Source organism: Pararge aegeria, chromosome 17, assembly GCF_905163445.1.
Source record: "Pararge aegeria chromosome 17, ilParAegt1.1, whole genome shotgun sequence".
Taxonomy (NCBI): domain Eukaryota; kingdom Metazoa; phylum Arthropoda; class Insecta; order Lepidoptera; family Nymphalidae; genus Pararge; species Pararge aegeria.
In genome coordinates this window covers 3,273,337-3,283,444 of record NC_053196.1, presented here as the reverse complement: position 1 = coordinate 3,283,444, position 10,108 = coordinate 3,273,337, and the positions used below count along the sequence as shown (strand labels likewise).

General features: G+C 36.0%; 1 long non-coding RNA gene across 1 annotated transcript; it reads left to right on the top strand.

Annotated features, from left to right (window-relative positions):
- Positions 1–3,963: 3,963 nt before the first annotated feature.
- On the top strand, positions 3,964–6,370 carry LOC120631298. The gene is made up of 3 exons (XR_005659051.1): positions 3,964–4,090; positions 5,093–5,244; positions 6,072–6,370. It is a non-coding gene; the product is annotated as an uncharacterized LOC120631298 (long non-coding RNA).
- Positions 6,371–10,108: the final 3,738 nt, after the last annotated feature.

The following is a 10,108-nucleotide window of genomic DNA, read 5'->3' as shown; positions in this document are numbered from 1 at the left end:
TTCAGTGACTCTACATGCTATTAACATCTCATCTCTCAAGTAGATATTATAAAACATAAATATAATAACTTGAAATAACTGCCCTCATTTTCCATTAGGTAGTCCGTTTTGCATAATAAACCAATAAAAAGAATTAGGAAAGTCTTTGTCTGCATTTCCAAAGTAAGTAAGTAATTTCGAGTTACGAATACCAAGATAAAAGATTTTGCTGCGTTTCAAGGTATAATAATGTGCTTTACGAAAAGTTACAGCGTTTTGAAAAGATTTATTCAGAGTGTAAGGTGATTGTAGAGTAGGGTGTCCATAGTTAGGAGAAGTGCTTCATAGTTTATTGATAAAGCTAACACAACGGCGCTTAGACCTCAAAACTCTTTCATAACCATATTTTTTCAATGGATAAATTTACGGTAAAATAAATTAGCTTCTCTCAACATTATCTCTCAAACTATAGACATACACATAACACACATGCATATACACACACAAACACACACACACTCATACAAAATTGCACACACACACCCGCACTAAATAAGTCGCTGCATGTTTTTATTATTTTAATTGACTCTTATTCTCTTTTTTTTATTGGCATTTACTGTGTTCTACTTTTGTCTTATTGGTGCTATACATTTATTGTTGGAGGTGGGCGTTAATTGTTGCGACACAGTTTATACTACTGCAACAGTTATCGTGGCACCATGTTTATTGTTTCAATTCTGTACCCTTACCAATATTCTGAATAAATGAATAATGAATTTACTTCTATCGATCGACCTTTAACAATTATAATAGGTACAAATTTTATATAAAAAGTAGTTAAAAATATCTAAAAACACCGCAATTGCATTTTTAAGTCTCCCAGTTATGTTTTTGCAAAAATTTTTTATGAACAGTACGACTAGCATGGGCAGGAGACAATTATATCCACGAGGAAAGGATAAAAAATTATCTTCTCCCACAGCTGTATGAACTCTCAGAGCACTGGCTCACAAGTGAATATTATCCAAATAATAAAAAACCATCGCACGCTTTGGACAGAAAATGCTGGGCTGGCCTCTCATGACTCGTTTCCTATTAATGCACTAGACTGTAGCTGATAAAACTCCTGTGACTACCAGCACTTCTCGGTCTTCAATTGTTTCGACACAAAAGTTTAATTTCGCTGAAGCCTCACCTTATAACCTTTTTAGAGCCTTTCTGGGCCTAATTCAATATTATTTTGTCCTCGATTATATCTTCTTTGACTGGTAACCCTACGGAAAGGCAATTGATTTTGCACGCTACAAACAGGTAACGGAAAATGCCTCTCAAATGTGGATTCAAGATCGCATCTTATCGCCGCAGTAGTAAATGCATTTTTAAACTAAAAACCATTACTGTTTCGAAAGGTAACTTTGAATCCATCCAAGTTCATGGTTCGTAAATAACGTAAATAACTATTAAAAAGTTTAATGTACTCGGTGAAAGAGTTTCTCTACGTGATTAAATCGGAAACGATCACATCTGTTATTCGGTGGAACCAAATTGAATCCACCTAGCAAGGACCCCTAGACCTAGGAGGACAAGTTGGACACACCTGGTGGCAAGAGCTCTACAAACGGTGCTCTTTATCGGTGCGACGTCTTGGGACCCGAACATTCCCAAATCTTGACGGCCGATTGGCGCAGTTTGCAGCGATCCTGCTTTCTGAGTACAAGGCCGTGGGTTCGATTCCCACAACTGGAAAATGTTCGTGTGATGAGCATGAATGTTTTTCAGTGTCTGGGTATTTATATGTATATTCTAAGTATTTATGTATTTTATTTATAAAAATATTCAACAGTCATCTTAGTACCCATAACACAAGCTACGCTTACTTTGGGGCTAGATGGCGATGTGTGTATTGTCGTAATATATTTATTTATTATTATTTATCTATCGGTTATCCAAGCTACGTGTCCACCCACTGTCACTACAACTTTACAACTACAACAAGTTCTTGTCCCCTCCAAGAGCGAAACTACGCTAAGGCTTTTCAAACATATGATGATTGCTCTTCGGCTTCCCATTCGGACCGAGTTAGCTTGGTACTCACCTCTAACTTTTTGGTTGTGCGCGCTTTAACGGCGCAGGAAAACATCGTGAGAAAACCTGCATGCTTCTCCATCTCAAAGGCGTGTGAAGTTTACGAATCCGCACTTGTCCAGCGTGGAGTACGGCCTATACCCTTCTAATTCTAAGAGGAGACCCGTGCCTAATTGGAGCAGGCGGGACTTTGCGGAAATCCACGATATATTATGAAAATTAAGCTTACTTTGCTATACTCCGCTTTAAATTTTTGATTTAGCTGGAAAGCTATATGGAATATATAAGAAAATGTCTCTACCATCCGTATCAACCAGTACGTATAAGGGAAAAAGCCAGCGCTACGGGTATTGTGAAAATTAAGCTTAGTTAGCTATACTCCGCGAAAAGCAGGAGAATCTGTATGGTGTAATTTATAATTTCTTCAATCCTTATAATCCACACCAAGCAGATCTTCGGCAATGTAATAATTGTTAAGTCATCATTCATTATTCATTCATTGTAAAGTCTACAACTCCTGAGGATGCTCCGGTTTCGGAGCGAAACTGTTTGGAAAAGATCTGTTTGGTGTGGAGTATAAGGATTAAAGAAGTTATAAATTACACCATACAGATTCTCCTGCTTTTCGCGGAGTATAGCTAACTAAGCTTAATTTTCACAATACCCGTAGCGCTGGCTTTTTGCCTTATACGTACTGGTTGATACGGATGGTAGAGACATTTTCTTATATATTCCATATAGCTTTCCAGCTAAATCAAAAATTTAAAGCGTGCGAGCCTGGCGTAGTTTATTTGCTAGTTCAACGATTGTTCAGTGGAGTTTCCTAACTTATTTTAAAACCAATATGCCGAGAAATGCACTCCATGTCGACGGACGAGCGTTATCAAATATTTCTGATGAAATGCTCGTAGATACCAGGAATTCAGGCGCACTGGAGCCTTTAATATCCTGTTGCATTTCATACGGATAGCGGGGGAAATTTTGCATCATGAAATATTATTGGAAATTGTTAAAATAATTGAGACGAAAAACTGTTTTCAAATATCGATAGTTCTATAATTATAATTGAGTCTAGTGGCTGAATTTATTTATTAAAATTCATATTTGTTATATAAACCTAATTAGTTATTAATGTAGCCCAACAGTAAGTGTTGGGCATAGGACAGGAGGGAGGGTTTGTTTTTAGACCCAACAAACTCAAATGAGAGCTTTGGTACTCGGTTAAAAAAGCCAGGTCTACACGTAGCCCTCTCCATCTCCCGCTGAGTGACTTTTTTTCATAACTGAGTTAGGTTATGGCCTTAAAATAGGTCTAATGTCTGGGAATAACACTATTAAGTACATAGCACACACTGTTCGGGACACACATTGGTCTTTTTTCTAATTTAAGAAACATAACAGGACCGCTACTAGCCCTAGCTTGCTTTAAATATCCCACGTATTTTAAATATTATACTCTTTACACTAACCTAAACCTAAAAATTTAAAAAAATATATCTACAAAACGACAATGTGAGATAACTAAGTTCCGCAACACTCTCTAGAGACTCATAGACTAACCTTAAAATATATCAACAGAACACAAATAAAACACAGACACACACGCACACACCAAAACAGACACACACACACACACACACACACACACACACACACACACACACTCTTTCTCACACACACACACATACAGGAGCATACATACCCATGCACACAACAATACTCCCACATCGACCAGTATATATACCTATTAGTTCCATGGAGGTACGTTAGAGGTACTTTGTCATGGGTAAGGGTTTTAAACTTTAAAGTATTCTAGTTCTTTATGCGTGAACAAAGACTTTAATCTTAAGTTTTATACCAATTTATACAAACTATCCTTTCAGATTTAATCTTGGAGTCTCATTATGGACGATAACGTTGAAAGGACTGATATAAGATAATGAATTTTTGAAAGCATTTCGTTCGAACAAAGAGTTTCTTCGCTGAATCAGCATTTCGCTTAAAATTTAAAACTATCTTTCGCTAGGTAGGTATGTTTTTATTTATGTGATAAAGTGAGTAAATTTGATATGGTATTCATGAGGAAAATTACTTTTTTATGCTGAGTACTCCTAGGTACTCCTTCTTTGTCGAAAAATAGATGACGACGCACTTTTCTTCGCACTTCATATGTACGTTAAAGCAATTATTTATTAAGTTAAATATATAAAGCTTTATTTACTGTGATAATAGCCCATGTGGAAAGAGGTACTAGACACCATCTATAAAAGAATCACTAAAAGGCGATTAAAATAACTGATAGTTTCGAGTAGGTAACGTATATTTTTGCTGTCATGTAAAAATAACCTAATTAAATATAATATATAATAACTTGAAATGAAATTTGAACATAAGTATATGTGAGTGAGTGAGCGTGAGTTTGATTTATTATGTAGGACTTCTTTCTTCGAATTTTCTATCTGTGGCACAGTGCCCATTTGACCCAGCTGATGTCGAAACATCACTTTTTGTTGCCACTTAGTATTTATTGAAAATATTGTACAGCTACCGCTATTTTTGTCTACCTTCCTGGTGTATTCTAAAATCTGCGCTCTTTTTAATAAGAGATCCAAGGTTAGATCCTCAGTACACAAAACATGGGAATTTCTATTTTGTGAATATTCGGTCTGAAGTTTGAGGTTTCGGAGGTGATTAGTCCACTCTCTCAAAGAAGTGCCGCGTACCGGTATGATGCGTAAAACCAATAAAGGGGTATAATATAACTGCCATATCCCTAACAGGCTCGCTGCCATGTTAGAATCCATGCACACTTGTCACCAGATGAGACTGCAGTCCAAGGCTTTTAGTAGAATACAAAAAAAAAAACATAAATAAAATTCACTATTTTTGTTTTCAATTTAAGTAACATTAGTGTTTCAGATAATAATGTCATTTATAATTAAATTCCGTCTGATAGGCATCTTTCAAATTAAAATCGCATTTATATTTAAATTCCTCCAAAGTAATATTTGTAAATATTATGTTTCAGTTTAAATGGAGTTTACAGTTAAATTCCTTTTAATATTCTTAGCCACTGCACCGGCGAGAACACTTGCCAAACACAATACTCAGTTTGGGTCCCCCGGGATACGGAGAAATATTCTGCTTGGAATTCAGAACGTAAACTATCCATATTTAAAGGTAAACGAGAAACAGTCAAGCGAACTAAGCAATTTCTATAAGGATTTTTCAATAGTTATAGTTGAAAACCCACTAGATGTTAAATGAGAAACCATCGCCTATTTATTTTACATCTCGTTAGTACGGCAGGGCCACTTACACTAACTAGATATTACTACATAATTTATGGATAACTATAAGAAAAATGAATGAAAGATGACATTAAACATTATAAAAGGCATGATATTAATACAGTGTACTATAGTGATACTCTGCGAATATTAAAGTAAAGATAATTCAATATTCTCAGAGTATCTCAACAACACGCACGAAACGTTTTTTATCCACGTTTCTGATACGTGCCGCTAAGATGTCGAACGCCCTCCCGGTAACTGTGTTTCCTGCCACGTATAATTTAAGTACCTTCAAGGCTAGAGTGAATAGGCTTTTTCTAGGCAAGCGTGCTCCAACCTAGACCTCATCATTGCTTTCTAACGGGCATGATTGTCGTCAAACGCTGGCCTATCGTTAATAAAAAAAAAAAAAAAAAAAACAATTCACGGAACAATGCTGTCCACCCGTCATGGAATGGATCCCATTGAGCATTGCTGTCCAAGAGCGCATCGAATGACGATAATGGACGCGGTATAGGTGCCATGCTTCGTGCAACAGTGTTACAGGAAGGGACCACGAATAATTTGTTTAGGAAGGGTGAAGATGAATGCAAAGTTTAGATAAGATAAACTTTGCATTCATTCATTCCTGAACTACCTGCAAAGCTTTGATCTCCCTCACTGCTAGGGGACTACAGATGCTGATAAAGTATTAAGTACCTACGTTTGTTTCAGATACTTTTAATTACGCTCGCACCGCAGGCAAACTATGCACCACTCCACAGAAGTAGAAAAACGACACACACCAACGTAGAGATCGGTCCGGGCTCCTTCAAGCAAAGGCAGACTAACGAACGACTGCCAGAGGAATATTTAGTAATGCAGTTCAAAAAACTATTTGCTAAGAAAAAGAAAATGGAAAATAATAATTGAAAAACCAAAAAGCTGTTTTGTAACTCAAATAAAACTTTACATAATTTCGAAAGAGAGAATCATAATGACAGGTCGAGATATAGCGAAGTATAGGATAGAAGAAGGCGTGACTTTGCGGAAATCCATAATATATTATGAAAATTAAGCTTAATTTGCTGTACTGCGCGAACAGCAGGAGAATCTGTCTTAACAATTATTCACTGTAAAGTCAACATCTCCTGAGGATTCTCCGGTTTCGGAGCGAAACGTGCGTAGAGGGTACATTGGGAGGTTCTGTTTGGTGTGGAGTATACGGATTGAAGAAATTATAAATTACACCATACAGATTCTCCTGCTGTTCGCGGATTACAGCAAATTATTCTAGTTTTCACTTATTACATTTGAAATATAATCGAGCAGAGTTTCCCCATACAATTACTTGATACAGAATGAATGCTTGAGAAGGTAATGCTTCAACTTTTATACGGCTCAGGTACCGTTTAAAATGTTGACAACAAAACGAACGAATAAAAATATTTTACGATATTAGTTTCCGGTAAGTTATTTCACAAAATATATTGTTATTATTCTATTTGGTAAACATTAAATATTAAGATAAGTATTATTACGAATTATATAAAGCAAAATAGTACTACTAAAGAAATTCTATATTAAAAAGTCTTGTAGTGACGTCACAATTTGTTTACGGCGTAGCGTAGGTATAAGCCAGGTGGGCAACCGCTAAAACTTATTTGTCTATAATTACAGTTTACATCAGCAATCACGCGCTTAAGATCGGAACACAGCAATTATGCTTGGCGGCAGAAGTAAGCACGATTGAGCATAGGAAGATAGCACAGGAATCAAACTGTTTCCGTGGTATTTTTATATGTCTTCAGTGAATAAACCATAATCTTCTTAAACACAGGTTTATAGCATATAAAAAACCAAAATATTACTTTCTTAAACGATGAAAGAAAACATCGTGAGGAAACCTGCCTGCCTGAGAGTTCTCCATATTGTACTTAAAGGCGTGTGGCACATCCAATTCCACCCTTCCGCGCTGGGCCAGCGTGGTGGACTACGGCCTAAACCCGTCTCATTGTGGGAGACCCGTGTCCTGTAGTGGCCTGGTAATGAATGGATTGATGTGATGATGATGATTCTTTATATTATTATTAAGGATTTTCTTTTTAGCATCCAGCTGCAATGTCTAATATTCTATTCTTATAATTTTGATTATTAATGATACGAATAACAAATAATAGGCAATAAACAATACCTACAAATTCACTTGCCAACAATTTTCATCAAATATCTACTCTAACTTCATCGCGATAACTTTAAATTTCCTCGAAGTTGTGCTGCGTGCTTACTTTATATTTACCTACACTATGATAGCGCGAGCCAAATTGAACCTAAGCACACTACTGTAATGCTCATAATACAATAAAATAGTTTTATAAATCTTACACACGCACTGAACGCACCCATAACTATTTGGAGTTTTATGGGTTGTAAGGAATATAAACTTATATAACTATAACTTGCTTTAACTGTAAAGGAAAAGAATTGTGAGTAAAACTGATGTTTGAGAGTCAGCATAATGTACTCAAAGGCGTGTAAAGTCTGTGGATCCTCACTTGGCCAGCAAGGTTGACTATGGCCTAGTCAAAGCCTTCTGAGTTAACCTTTATGCCCTGTAGTTAACCGGTGATGGGTTGAAGATGACGCTGGTGACGATAAATCTTAAACTGGCTTCGCGTGGATTACCAAGGACTCTGGCCGCGTTAGAAGCTTGCGCTATGATGACCGTTTGCCGGTAAGTCGGCTTAGGATTAATTATTATGTGGTCAAATCGTAAACAACAACCATTAATTTGTTTGAGCATACAACTCTCAGGTCAAACAAACGAATGAACCTTACATCATAATCTTGCATGGATGAGATAGAAAGAAAGAAGAAAGAAAGAAAGAAACATTTATTTTTTACATTGCGCCACACATTACAATATTCACAACACCACATATGTTATGTAAGATAAGGAAAGTATTTTTCAGAAAGTTGCTTCCGAACAGGAGAGACCAGGCATCGAATCTGCATTTTGCTTACAAATAATTTTGCACCAGGGTCGTTGTAGGTTGACCAGGATTTGACCGGCAATTTCGCAATTATTTTTGGTTATTTTTTTTTCAGTCCAAGTCAGCCCCTAGCTGCAATCCCACCTGCTGGTAATCCCACCTGGGTGGTATTGAAGATGCAGCCTAAGGTGGTAACGAGTAGACTTGTTAGGGTTATGCCAGTTACATTAAATCCATACCCCTATGGTTTCTTAATCGCTTGGCGGCACTTCTGTTCAGGGGTAATTACCAATACCAGACGTACATAATATTCCACTGTATCTTTTCATATACTATTGTTTTTTTTTTTATAAAAAAAATGCCGCACTGTCTTAGTGGGACATTTTTTATTTTCATGATGATGTTGCGTAGTACACATACTGCAGTATTAGGTATATGAAATAAATAATAGTTTAAAAAAAACTAAAAAAACGCTTTTTATAGAAAACCGAACTAAAAAATAGAAAATAAATTTTAATAAATTCAAATTAAAATAGTGTTAAAAATTTCAATTAATATAAATTTCAATTTATTTTTATGTAAATTAATAATAGTGTGAATAAAAAAAAAAAATTTTATTGTAAAAAAAGCGCGGGGTGCATGGTGTCAATAGTTATCAATATTTTAATAGATATGAGTAGAGTGATTATAATTTTGATAATATCTTAAAAAGCACCCCGCATATATACGAGTATTACAAGTGGATTCCGGAACTCCCCAGCTATGTCCAGCAGTGGACGTCAATCCAGATAGTTATGTAATGTGGAGACCGCTACATAACTTATTAAGAAATCGCTCTGTAGAGATAAGGCCGCTAAATTGTACCCTCTAGATGTGTTTATATCTCTGTAACCTCTTTTTTATTTGGTTACAATAAAAGTTGATGCATTCTTTCATACATTTACTAGTGAGTATAATAATAATAATAATAATAAATCTTTATTTGGAACTGTTACAATGGCACTTAAAATACTAGCAAGGGTGGCACTGCAATAGTAAAAACTGTGCTGCATGTACCACCGCCCACCTCCGAGTTATAGTACAGTAATTATACAAATGTTCCACTAGATTTAGTGTGTGTGTGTGTGTGTTTGTTTGTGTGTGTGTGTATTATAGATACTCGTACGTACTACAGGATGGCTAGGGATGTCATATATTTGATAGAATGAACTCTTTCGTTTGATCATAGCTCATTTGCAGTAGCCATGTAGTAATTTTCGTTTTAGCTAGGCATTTAGTCATAGGACAGATATTTAATCTTTTATTGATCTTGTTATATATATAGGGAGCTAAGATTGAATGAAGTATGATATTTCATCGATGAAATGTATGGTCACAGTATTGTGTAGGTAAAGACACAGCAAGAGTCGCAACCTACATTGACACTAATCTGATTAGACAGAAGAGCGGACGCGATGTCTTGAGAGCGGCTAGATAGTTGCATTCAGCTGGAACACTGATAAACCTGGCGTTTGGATGCACCTGCTTGTTTTACTAAATAAAACGAGAATACAGTACCTTACACGCGATGCATTCAAGATGTCTGACATTTATTTAATTAGATTTACTCTTTTGTTAGTTCGGCAAAAATACATAATAATGACAATTTTAATTAAAAATAAAAATATAAATAGAAATTAGCAGACAAGTGAAGATGATATGAACGTCCTGACAGTAATTTATTTCAATGATCCTGTCTCCCGTAGAGCCACAGAGTATAAGTTACCCAGAACGGACAGC